The 13,382-nt window shown below is 42.9% G+C and overlaps 1 protein-coding gene and 1 long non-coding RNA gene across 2 annotated transcripts in view; one reads left to right on the top strand and one right to left on the bottom strand.

The window, feature by feature from the left end:
• Positions 1-514: 514 nt before the first annotated feature.
• On the bottom strand, positions 515-12,299 carry LOC138616965 (uncharacterized). Its single transcript, XR_011310631.1, has 3 exons — positions 11,818-12,299; positions 11,081-11,203; positions 515-5,126 (listed from the first exon to the last, which is right to left on the bottom strand). It is a non-coding gene; the product is annotated as an uncharacterized lncRNA (long non-coding RNA).
• The window catches only part of LOC138616948 (voltage-gated potassium channel KCNC1-like), a 49,682-nt gene continuing 41,778 nt past the window's right edge, over positions 5,479-13,382 (top strand). The window contains exon 1 of the mRNA XM_069691556.1: positions 5,479-6,024. The gene's annotated coding sequence lies outside the window, so the exon portion shown is untranslated. The remainder of the gene's footprint in view (positions 6,025-13,382) is intronic.

Here is a 13,382-nt window from a genome sequence, read left to right as displayed (position 1 = left end):
GACCAAACAAGGATCTTCTGTACTGAGGGAGATGAGGGGCCTGTAACAATGATAAATAATGTAAGCTAATGCAGCCATTTAAGCAGTGGAACTGAACAAGAACTCATTTATCATACTGCTCAGTCTGGGTTTATGGGAAGAAGGTAGTCTAGTTGCAGATTTGATTTCATTTAAAAGCTAATACAAGTTTAGCAGGGCTCTACTTTGGAATCAAACATGTTTTTCTTTTGCTGCAGTCTTTATAAAAGAGTGTTCTGATTTTTCTTTTGCCATGTAAGATTAACATGTAAGGGTGCAAAACGCAGAAGCCTCAGTTTAGACCAAGCGTGACACAGGGCTGTCCTGTGGGCCCCGATCTGTTCGTTGTTGTCATCATAGATTTTACACATGCGTAGTGAACATTTCCAGGGACTCAGTTTGCATACATCATTCATTTAAAGTTGTCACAGTTCAGATATAATAACATGAAGTCATGAAACATGCAGTAAGAAAGAACCACATCAGCGTCTTTCCGTGAGATCTTTTTTTATTTCAACAAATATGGAAGGGCCTCGCATTTACAGTTTCTTCTTCTGTCACGATTGCAAAGACCAGCTCACATGGCACTTGCTGAACTTCAGGCTTTTTATCATTTCAGCCTGTGAAAAGAATGTGTAAAGATTTGATGTCAAAACAGCAGCAAACTCCTGTCAAATAAGTTTGTCTGAGACCACAGTGTTTGTGTAAAACTATGGTTTTAGTCAGACAGTAAAGGTTTAAGCTGCATTTTTGTTCAGAATTTATATATTTACTTGTAATTATTGATGATAATCAGATACTGCTCAATGAATAAAAGCAAATTGCAGAAAGTAGCTCCTAAAACTCCTGAAACAGGACTGTAGAGTCCCTTTAATAGTGGCAGTGTAGGAAGTAACATTGCGGTAAGACTGCGTCCAATCATGTAACAAATCTCTTGATGGAATTGGAGGCATCGCTGCTGTTAACATGGCGCCTGGTTCATGATTTTATAAACTGTCTCACCTGCTGCAGTTTGTCTCGAGTCCACGTTGACATCGGGGGCGTCATCCCTGGGTTTTCAAACGGACTGCATGTAAGCTACAACTCTGCGAAGTTTGATTTGTGTGTTTTGCTTTGTTCCCTTACCAAAACCAATCCTACATCTTTGTACACCGTTCGCTTGAACATAAAATATGTTCAACGTCTGAAGATCATGCCGGGGTTCATCTCTGAGGTGACATGTTTCATTCTGGAGACGGGAAGTACTAAGTCAGTGGACTCTTGTTTTTCAATTAGTGGTAGACAACATCAATAAAGGTTATTGAACCACCAGTTTCTCGTCCTCAGTCCATCTTTGCATTTTGGAGACCTTACAGTCCTTTCTGTTTTACGGTTTTGTGCCCGTCTGTGCAAAAATATAGGATATACAGTTTCTGGCAAATCAAGCTGTTTGTTGTTCAATTCAAGGCTTTACATTTTCACAATGCTTTTGCTGTTCAATGTCCTCCCATACAATAACGATAATATTTACTGTAAAATATGGTAAACCTGTGAGACTGAGGACATCGTCACAGAGCTGCTTTTTCTCTTGACCACAACTTGTCTGCTCAGGTCTGTTGCTCCCCACTTCCTTATGCATGAGCTGCGGGCGGCTGCCGCCAAGAGATCGACTGCGAATGTGTCTGTGTTGCCTAATGTTCACTCTTAGAACGAACAAAGTTGAACATTCAGTATTTATGCAGGTTGATGAAGAAACGGTGTCAGCTACTTTCTGTGGCCAACTTCGTGCTTGCATGTTGTGCTTGATGAGGGTGCACTCACTTTGAGTTGAAAGCAAAGGATGGTGCCATGACGAGCAGTGATTGACAGTTTTGTTGTTATTGGACATGGTTAGGCTTAACTGGACACGCAAATGCTGTCTATTAGTTTTATTGTGGCCTGTTGTGAAAAAAGTTTTGCAAAAAATTACTGTGATGTATAAATGCCACAGGTTCTCACTGAACTGCATGAATTTGTAGTTAATACGGTGCCTTACAGCTTTCCTCTACGCAGGCATTCCTTTCTATGTCAAGACAGGCTTCATTGTTTTGGCAATAAGCGCTCAAATTTTGTGGCTTGTTTTGGATTGGTTCTGTTGATTGAATTTGAACCGCCTCTCATCTGCCAATCAAATCAATGTGCTTTGCTCTAAGCAACCACGGCAAGGCGATTGTTCGTGTAAGATGAAGTGGTATTTAAAAAGGAACATTCAGGAACCGGTGTCCAAAAGCTAGTGACCAGTACCCAGCCCTGTTCATAGTTCCCTGCATGAAGTTGACCTGAATGTGAACTTGGTTTGAAGTTATGGAAATATTTTTCCTTTATTGCAGTCAGTTGTGGTCGACATAGTTGTGATTTATTTTGGTGGTTGAACTTGAACATCAAAACTTTTCCATCTTAATTAAAGTTATATTGAATAACTTTTAATCAGAGTTTGAAAGTAATCGCTGTTCAGTAGTGCTGTGACATTTTCTGCCTAGTTTAAATGTGTTTTTGGGTTGTTGTTTTTTTGAGGAATTTTCATGTGTATTTCCCAGTTTAAATCATTTGTTAGAAAAATATTCAAAATATAATCAAATGTAATACGTCACATATGTCAGTAATTAAAATAGTTATATCACTTGTTAAATTTTTAACTGGGTAACTAATAATCTGTAACCAATTACATTTCAAAAGTAACCCTCCCAACACTGGTCCTTCCACCATTTTGCTCAAATACAGCCTTAGAGAGTTGCTATGCCTACAGACTCATAGTATTTTTTTATAACCTTTTTAATATTCAAGATATGTTCAAAGTGTATAAAAAGTTCTATCATACAGGAATTCTTGAGTGCACCACCTGCATAAATCTTGTGTTTGACTGATTTTACACAGTGCTGCCGGGCTTTGGGGAGTGTAAATGAACGAGGGGTGACATAGTGCAAAATAGATGTATGCATTGTTTCCCAAGGGTGCAGAGAACAACTGTAAACCTTGGACTCCCTAGAGGTATCAGGTGGGAGCCTCATACGGTGTGACCTGACTTGAAATACAAAATATCAGAGAAAAGTGTTCAGAGTGAGTCTCAGCGAAGAGGTTCGATTTAGTTTTGTGCTAATAGAAACCTTAACAGAACATGTAGCTGCTGTGGGGATCAAACCTCTAAACTTGTGCCATAGTTTACCAAAAGTCCACAGGGTACTTTAAAACAAGGCTTCCCAAACGGGTCAGTGACTGTTCAAAGAAAAATAAGACGGGGGCTGTTGAATGCAGAAAAGTGGGAATCAAAACAAAACTCATCTGCTGCCTAGAATAGCAGCCAATTTTTTTTACTTTAGTTTTTAAACTATTAAATGCCAATGTTTGTAGGCATATTAAGCATTTTAAATTGTCCTTAACAGTATCGGTGAAAGAGTATGACTGATGTGACACCATAAAGATGATATGACACCTACAATGAACATGAAGGAGTCTTTATGAATCTTTATGACTGTTTTTTATTAAGTGTCGTTCAGTCAGTTATGTCACTTTTAATGCAAAGTTCATGTTGACATTGTTTTGGATATCTTTGTGATGACAACATAAAGTAACAAAGTTTTTGTTATGATGGCTAACTACTTCTATGAAGAATTTCCTTGACCTCAACGAGTGGTACAAGTTAGGGCTACATGATGGTTATGTTGTCAAGTTGTCAGATGAAAGACATCTCAAACAATCTCGAAATGGACTAAATTGATTAAATTGAACACTGATAAACAGTCATTAACATTCATGAGGTCTCCTTCATGTCAGTCCTAAGCACCCTTGTAAAGTGCAGTTTCCTCACTTTTCTGCTTTCAAAATCTACCCTTCATTTTTCCTGTGTGGCCGAAACACATGAAGTTTCCCATGTTTTCCACATAGGACATACGTGATTACATGTATGAGAGATGTTTACCACATGTTGCAACTTATGATAACAAGGGGAACATTTCTGGGAAGGTTTTCACCTGGGAATCTACATGGGCTTCACACATTACACCTTGAAAATGTTCCAAAACCATGTTTCCCATGGGAAAAATGCATTTCACATGAGCACAATCACATGTATGTGGTCACATGTGATCACATAAGTTTTTCCACATGTGAAATCCATGTGTTTTTTTTTCTGTAAGGGCTGCATCAGATGTCTTTAGTGATAGAAATGTTGTGATTTATGGAGTCTTTTAAAAGAAGTGCTGTGGCTTAGTGTTTAGCACTGTATCCTTACAGCACTAGGGAAGCATTTCCTGGGGGAGTATGTGCAAATGGTTCACATGTAAGTTAAGAGGTTTGGAGGCTGTAGATCTCAATGTCAACTAAAATCTACTAATGGCAAATCGTAAATACGCAAAACTTAGGATTTAACTTTAATTTTGTATTTACAAAGATCCCTTTTGCACATTTAAGTGATCAATTTCACAGTGACGCAAACCTCTTAAACCTAAATGTAGCTAAATAACCTCCATCTTCGTGTGTTTACTCATCTCTTTTCTGTCGGCACTTTGCTCTCACAAGAACATTTTGTGGTCACTGTAAAATGTTACGGGACTAGCCTTTTGCTCTTGTACCAGTGTTGTAAATTTTATGAGGCGATGTTGCACTTACTCAAGATATTTCCTGTCAATAAGCACATCAGCAACATTACTTGCTGATCATTGGGCTTCAGCTATATGGCTCAAACCATTATCCCGCAACACCAACAACTACGTATGCGCAGATGGTTGAGGTGGTCGAGGTTTAACTGCCACAAGCATAAACATAAACTCTCCACTTATTTGTTTAAAGAAACTGGTAATATTCTCCATGCAGCTCGACTTATATCAGAAATTTAAATGAAATAGTGGCATTTTTTTTTTTTTTTTTAAAGATAAGCGAGGTCATTTTTATGTTTGCTGACAATCAGGAGCGTCCTCAGAGCTTCATCTTACTGTTATTAAACATATCACCCCAGACTGTCATATAATCCACCTGCTCCTCTGCTACCACATGACTGCTGATGTCAGGCAAGCCACAGTCAAGGCAGGGAACCTGTAGACAAAATGGTGTTTGTGCGTCCGTCCAGCAGAGTGAGCATGTGTTTGCTGTATAGGCTAAAGTGGGGAAGAAGAAGAAAAAAAAGATTATGACAACAAATCAGCACAATATTTCCTTTTATAGCCTAGTGTGTGTGTGTGTGTGTGTGTGTGTGTGTGTGTGTGTGTGTGTGTGTGTGTGTGTGTGTGTGTGTGTGTGTGTGTGTGTGTGTGTGTGTGTGTGTGTGTGTGTGTGTGTGTGTGTGTGTGTTGTTGTTTTTTCCTCCCAGCATATGTATTTATGAAGTTCAGCAGCCATATGAGAAATTAGCCTCTGTATCCACCGGGGTCCTCCCACCCCTCTGTCTTGTTCTAATCCGCCCACATGTATCGTCTGAGGAAAAAAATAGTGCAGAAGGTGACGCTCCACCAAAGGAACAGAGAGACGCACAGAGAGGGAAAGGCAAAGAGAGAGGTGTCTACAGGCTCCATCTCCACTGAAACATTTGAAAAGGGGAGACAGAGGAAGAGCTGAATGGTAGCTACACCCTGCGCCTGGAAGCGTAGAGACACTGTAACAAAGGCTGGCAATTATTTTTTGGCAATAACAAAGAGGTGGGAGAGGGGCTCTGAAATCGAGGGAAATAGCAAAAAGCCAGTTTTCAGGGAGACTTCTGCTTCATTTCATCCGAAAGACTCATCCCTTGCCATCATCAACATGACCATAAGCTATAAGTAACATTCGGCAATAACGCTATCAAAACGAGATTTCCACCAACAGATGCGCGCAATCCTATTTTGATTTATTATAATCGGGGGGGGGGGGAAAAGATCAACTGAATGCCTGCGAGAAACTGGATACTCTCTGAAATCATAAGAAAGAGCGATCTAACAAAGAAAACTACATTTTGATTGATCTTTAAGCTTGATGTGCGTGTTTCTGCACGCACTCGAAACGAACCTGAACCAAAAGCAAGTGAGTATTAACCGTGTCTGTGTATATGTCTGTATTTTTGGTGGCTTTATTCTGCGTTTATCCGCCTAATAACAGTGGATTTTATTGGCCAGGAGAGAAAAAAGGGAAAAATAAATACAGCGTCTAACCTACATTCAACAAGTATCGTTTTTTCCACAATTACTGACATTTTCTGTAGCCTGTTTGTGTTTGGATACAAATCTGGAGAAATCATAATATGTGAAAATGGTTTCAGATTGGAGTCATAAACCTCCTCACGGGTCCTTTTTTTATATTATTATTTCTAGCTGCTATAACACAAAGAACAATATACTTTTACAGTCTGATTATAATTACCTCCTGATATGACGCCTGGAATTGTCATTTTTTAAATCCTAATATTCCTCATTGCACAAATGGTGGGTGTTTCCCCATCTACACCACCAGATCAGAGCAGCTTCATGCCTCTGAGAGGAATGTGTGTGTGTGCATTCCTCTCTGCATCATTTTGTCTGTCTGCGTGAGTAACTGTTTCCATGTGTGTATTGCTTTGTGCATTTGTAGGCATGCATTTGTTTTACTTACATGTGCCTTCAGTGTATGTATGTGTGTGTGTGTGTGTGTGTGTGTGTGTGTGTGTGTGTGTGTGTGTGTGTGTGTGTGTGTGTGTGTGTGTGTGTGTGTGTGTGTGTGTGTGTGTGTGTGTATGTATGTATATATGTATGTGTATGTTTGTGCTTGTGTGTGTAAGTGGCCGTGCATCATGGCATCACTGGGTAAGTGTCAAGGCCTGAAATGGAGGTTTGATAAAGGAACCATAGGGTGAGAGGGCTGACACACAAACACACACCAGGGGAGAGGAGAAGATGTTGTGAGGAAGAGATTGGGAGGTGTGTGTGTGTGTGTGTGTGTGTGTGTGTGTGGGGGGGGGATAGAGGTAGGGGGGGCACTGGAGCAGAACTACAGGAAGGACATAGAGTCACTTAGATCTCATCCAGGAAGTCTAGGGGGGCATTTAAATGTCTAGACATGGGATTCTCTCTACAACCCCTTGTCGCCACATCACCTATACACAGACAGTTCTGCATTCCACTGCATTCCACACAAAGTCTCTGGTTTCATCACGCCTCTTCTGCCTTTACTTTCCAGCACATGCCTCCCCTCTTTTCTTTTTTTTTCTTTCTTTTTTTCCCCTGCCAACTGGCTCTAGCCTTCTCTTAATGGGAACTCTTCCTCTTTTCCTCCATTTGCTCTCCTCTCTGTCTCCACCTCCTCCCCACCACCACCACCACCACCACCCTCAATCCTGCATTATAAATCTACAGCTGGTGCTATTTTTAGACTGAGGGTAACCCAGAAAACACCCCTTTGATTTTAGCAACAAAAAACGTCTCCCCACCAGAGACAGTGGCATGCTGTCAGTGGATGGGATTGGTGGAGTAGTGATGGGGCTTTTAAAAAGGAGGGCGCTGCTGTTTAAGCAAGGAGGGGAATAAATCTATTTTGAGGCTGTGATTGAATTACACATGTGTCATGTCCTGTGTGTGTGTGTGTGTGCTCTTGCCTCTGACCCTTCCTCTCTCCTTGGTTGGGATGTTTTCGCATCTCTCATTTTCCATCTTCTGCTCCAGCTCCAGTTGCAAGAACTTTCTCTCTTTTCCTTCAACTAATTCACCACCTCACTGAGCCATCTGGCCTTTTAAAACCCCCTCTGTCTTTCAAATCCATGACCTTGAGGCTCACCTCAAGCTGACCTTTCATCCTCCTTTGTTCTCTTGTTGTCTAGTTTCTTTTTTCGTTCTACATTAAAGCGTCTCACCCTCCTTATCAGCTGTTTAGACTCTCATCTGTGACTTTACCTTCCCTCCTTTATGTCTAATTGCTGGCTAGTTCACAGGTCAGGAATCAGTGCAGTAATCCTTCTCCCCTCATCCCATTTGTCTGTCTGGCCCCGTGTACCACATTACTGCACTGCTGGATCATAATGGTCCTAATCATGCGGGGAGGGCAGTGTCATTAATTAGGAGTAGGCAGGTTTAAATGACCTAAGAGAGAGTCGGGAGGTGTGTGTGTGTGTGGAGGGGGGGGGGGTTAAAGTGATATGCTCCTGATGCAAATTCTCTAAGAAGCAGATTTAAAAGTTGAAAACTGAGGGATATTAGCTCAGATTTATCCATGTCCAAAAATAGAGTTCCTTCCTGACATGATACACTATCCTGTGCCTTTCACCCCTTCCTCCCCCCTACACTCACACTGTGCTGTTTCAGGAATATTCTGACCTGGCTGTTATGCCACTGATTGCTCCTTGAAGGGAGCTTTAGTACCGCTTCCTTCATCACTCCCTTCATCACTCCCTTCACCCAACATCCTTCTGTCACTAGTGAAGTCTCACCCAGGTTTCATATCTATCAAAAAAAATAAAAAATCTCACCCTTTATCGTTCTGTGGGCAGGAAAGATTTTAGTCATGGACACTGACTGAGCTTTCAGAGCTCTATTACAGGCTTCATTGCTGCTAGTCTATTCCTGAATATGGCTTTATGTATTAATCATCCCCCAGCCAGCTAAAAGGAGAAAACCAGGAGTGCATGAGGTTTTTTTTTTCTCTCATAAAAAAGAGGGTTTCTGGAAGGGATCATAAGAAGAGAGCAGCTGCTGCATGCTTCTGGCAGGAGTGATTGACCAATATGCACAAGACTCAAGACCCCCAAGGGGGTGTTGGTGCTGCAGTGTGTGTGGATTGGTCAGCCCCTGGAGGTCTCCACACCCAGAGTAGAGGAGCTGCCTCTGGTAGATTGGCCATTTCCTTTTTTGCTTGCTTAATTGATTGGCTATTTAATTCACGTTCTGGGAATTGGCCACTGGTGAGCTTTATTTTTATTTTTTATGAGAAATGCTTTGGGCCCCTCCAGCCCACCCCCACCCTCTCATTTGTGTACATTAGCGCCGTCTAGGAGCTGCTGGGTCTTTGTGTGGCCCTGTTTTCTGTTTTTTTCGGCATGCGTGTGTTTTTCTTTCTTTGCTCTCTCTCTCTCCGTTCATTCATGCAATTCCCCTCATTTTCATTCTTATTGGTTCTATTCACACTCTACCTTCCCTTTACCGCTATCCGCACGAGCGCGCGCGCACACACACACACACACACACACACGCCTCATCTGGCTTCTCCTCTCCTGGCAGAAAACGAATTACACCATGAGGTGCAGTGACGATCCGAGGGGGTAGAGGACAGCTTGTGGTGTGACACCGCACTAAAAGGGGAGGTGACCGCAGTGCTTTCACCATGCTGCAGTGCTTCACTTTCTCCTGTTGGGGTCTCCTCAACACCGGGAAGTGTGGGAGATGAGGTAGAGACGGAGGGAGGGAGGTAGAGACGGTGGGAGGGAGGGTGGTGATATGGATGGAACAGCGTGAAGCCTTGTGGTTACATCCTTTGATGAGGTAGCGGGTGGGAAAAAAAATGGCTGTGCACCAAGCAACACAATTTGTACTCTCTCTCTCTCTCTCTCTCTCTCTTTTCTCCCTCGAACACATACATACATACACAAACACATTACGCAATTACGCACTTGCCTGCATACCCCCCTCCCCCTTTTTTTCCACCCCCCCCCAGTGGCACATTTGCCATTCATCTCAGCTGTATATCTGCTTTACATCCCTCCACTTGTTTTCCTTCCGCTCCTCCTCTCTCGTAATCTCTCCGCCGCTTCCCGTACCTCTCACTGGTACTGCAGGACATTTCTAATCCACCCTCCCACACCTTCGCAGCCATTCAGGTGCTATGCTGAGCCACTGCAAGGTCTTTTTTTTTTTTTTTTCTTTTTTTCTGTCTTTGTCCCTCTCCTCCCCCACCTTTCCCCCGTCCTCCCCTTTTTCGTTTCCCCCAACGTCCTTCCCTCCTCCTCTCTCTCCCCTACCTTCCCTACCTTTGCTCCCGTACTCTTTCTGTCCTGTTTCCTCTCTACTCTTCCCCAAACCCCTCCTTCTCCCATTATATCTCACTCATCTCTCCCCATCTTCCCCTCTGTGTTTGGGAAAGGTTTTTGCTTTTTCTGCCAACTGCTGGTTCTGTTCCGCATAGTCAGCACTCCTGCAATTCCTCCCTTTTCTCTCCCTCTCTCGTGTGCTCTCCTCCCCCCCCCCGTTACTGCTGCTGGTACCTCACAGTCAATGCATCCCATAATCTCGTGCTCCCTCCCCCTCTTACTGCAGTGTTTCTGCTAATATATATTAGCATCAGTGCAGTCTTCGTGCAAGAGCTGTGTGTATGCTCCTCTCCTCTCTGAACCCCCTTCTGTTATCTATCAGTCCACTGCAGAAATCATCTCCTGTCCTGAAAGGTTTAAACCATCAAGCCTAATTTCGCCTTCAAAAGCTAGTTTTTTTTTTTTTTAGTAGCCAGGTGAGCATGTGTGCGTGCCCCCCCTCAACCATCCTTTTCCCTTCCTTTCCCCAGTGTGTGTGTGTGTGTGTGTGTGTGTGTGTGTGTGTGTGTGTGTGTGTGTGTGTGTGTGTTTGCAGTGGTGAGGCACTCTAGTAGCAGGGTGGCGCAGGACATGGTGGCCAAGGCAGGAAATGCTGCAGGAGGGAGAGAAAGTGTTGGTGCTGTAGGGGGGATTGTTCCTCCTCTCTGCTCCTCTACATCCCCTCCCCCTTGCTTCGCACTCAGTTTTTATCCTCTCTCTGTTCCTCCTCACCTCTGTGCTATTTCGTGTCCTCTGGTTCTGGACTTCCCTTCCTCCATTTTGCACAAGACCCTCACCTTCTGTAGCCTCAATCCCCCGCTTTCATCGTCCTTTCCCCCCCATTTTGTTCTCTGTTTTTGTGTTTCTGTTAGTGAATGAGGTGTTAAAGGGATGTACTTACTTCCCCTGTATTAAGCTAAAGATGGTATTCAACTCCAGAACTCAATAAGATCAATAATCTGCTCTTGTTGACACACTCAAACTAAAAATCTTAAATGTCCAACATTTTAAATTGCTTGTAGAAAGAGATAACACACTTTACCAATTAACCTCCAAAACAATTCTGATACATAAAAGAATACTTAATCAAATTTATAAAATCAATAAACTCACCACGCACGAGGGAACAAAAAGGCATTTTACCAGTTACAGACTTGTGGCGGTCCATGGATAAAATATTCATCAGTTCACCCATAATGGTACGACTGCGGATGAAGTGCAAGGCAGGGTGCAGAGCTACAAAGTTGAGCCAAAAAAAAAAAAAAAAAAAGTAATAAGTTATTTAAAGAATAAAAGTTTGACAGTGAGTTCACAGAGACTGCTTCTAAAAAGTTGAGTATCCCATTAGAGGGAGAGAGGAGAGCGCTGCTTTCCATGGTGCTGAAATGTAATCCATCCCACAACACAAGTGCTCCCTGCTGGAAATCCACACAGGATGAAGCTGATTCAAATGTTTTTACACTCTCTCCCTGCCTGACCTCACTTCCAAATGTTGTCTTTGTTGCTGCTGTTTCTGCAGTCATTTCTATCGGGCTGTTTACAAAGGGTTTAGATTAAAACTAAAGTACTTTGACATAATGATGCAGTGCAACTCTCAAACTCGCAGTGCAGGTTTTTTTTTTTTTTTTTTTCTGTCAAGCAAGCAGGTTTGATGCTCCTGCAGCAAAACACTGCAACAACTTGGGATAGCTGAGGAAAGAAAGTAGGAATTTGAGCCATTTAACACTGCAGTGACTAGGTTTTTCTAATCTGTGCACATAACATATGTCCATGTTAGTTTTTGTCTCCTGTGCACAGTTTGTTCTTTGGTTGTTCACACATGCAGAAGCCTTGGTCTTAGTATATCTTACCTGAGCGCTGTCAAATCTTTTTTTTTTTTTCCCCAGGATATCCAAAAATGAGGGGGGGGAAAAGATAATTTTCACACAAAAAAGTCCAAATAAAATCTGAGCAAAAACTAAAGAAACCCATTAAAACAATAAAAGAGCTGAAGAGAAGTGACAGTAAACTTTTCCATGAACAAAAGTTGTTTCCTTCAGGTAGGAAGTTGCAGTGAAATGATGAAAACATCAGAGTAAACACTAGTAACGAGGCAGAAAGAAAGACTGCAGTGTCCTACATGACAGAAAGCAAAAGTCTGAGGGGGGGGGGGGACGGAGGAGGAGGGAGTTGAAACAAAGTGAAGGGAGCTCACTTTGGGATGGGGGAGCAATGAGAGAGAATAAGAGGAGCAAACAAAGAATGGAGAAATGGAAGAAAAGAGTGCATTGGACTGAGATGCAGTGAAAGTAGGAAGCAGAAGGAGCAGAAGTGAAGAGAAAGACAGAGGTAGAGTGGGTATAAGACTGTGTTGTGAGAGAGAGAGAGAGAGAGAGAGAGAGAGAGAGAGAGAGAGAGAGACAGAGAAGAAGAAGTGAAGTCTTGATTCCCCTCCTTCAATGAAATGTGATTCCTTTATGCGGAATATGAGAGCTAGTGAGGAAGAGAAAGTGAGGGAGAGAGTAGTAGGAGGGGGAGGGCCGGTGAGAGCTGGCAGGAAAGGAGGGGGGGACAGCGGGAGGAGGAGAGTGGTGCATTTCTTTGAATAGAGAAAAAGGTTAACAACATAGATACAGTGCATGTATAGGCTTTTTTTTTCGTTGCCTTTTCCTCTTTTCTGAAGCATAGTGAGCCCCTCTCCGGATGCAGCCCATGGGTGAACAACCTGACCTCCAGGAGAAGAGAGATAGAGAGAGAGAGAGAGAGAGAGAGAGAGAAATAACTTTGGCTTTTTACTGCAGCAGAATTCATTCACTTTTATAGTGCACTCTCCTTTCCGAGGCTCTTCCTCCTTCCTCCCCCCCCCCCGCCCAGGACACTCTTCTACCCCCCCTTCTTCCATTCCTAGAGGAGAGACAATATTCCACTATAGCTGTTCACTGTAACTGCCCCCAGTGAGTGTGCTGCATTCACTTTCTGTTTTCATTTGTTCCCCTCCACGTCTCCCTCTTCTATCCCGGTCTTAAGGTCTTTGTCGGAGCCTGCCTTGTTTTCCTGATTGCTCTGTCCTTTTCGATCCTTCCATTAAAATTCAGATTTATGGCTATAACCTCCCCCCTCCCCCCACACACACCCCTTTACCTTCAGTCTTCTTTTTCTATCTCTGAATGTCTTTGCACCCATACAGACACACAGAGTGCATGGTAGAAGTGGCAGAGAGAGCATTGCCATAATTGTGCATGAATCTCAGTGCGGTCGGAGGGGGCTGCAGCAGTGTGTGTAGCACGCACATAGGCTGATTGAGGAGATCTAACATTAGTACGGACACCACACTCTCGGGAGGCAATTAACACACACACACACACACACACACACACACACACACACACACACACACACACACACACACACACACACACACACACACACACACACA

The sequence above is a fragment of the Brachyistius frenatus genome, unplaced genomic scaffold (genome assembly GCF_029030835.1).
Source record: "Brachyistius frenatus isolate BFR_SWC_R1_liver_20210118 unplaced genomic scaffold, ASM2903083v1 Contig_11, whole genome shotgun sequence".
Classification (NCBI taxonomy): Eukaryota; Metazoa; Chordata; class Actinopteri; family Embiotocidae; genus Brachyistius; species Brachyistius frenatus.
This window is presented reverse-complemented; position numbering and strand designations above follow the sequence as displayed.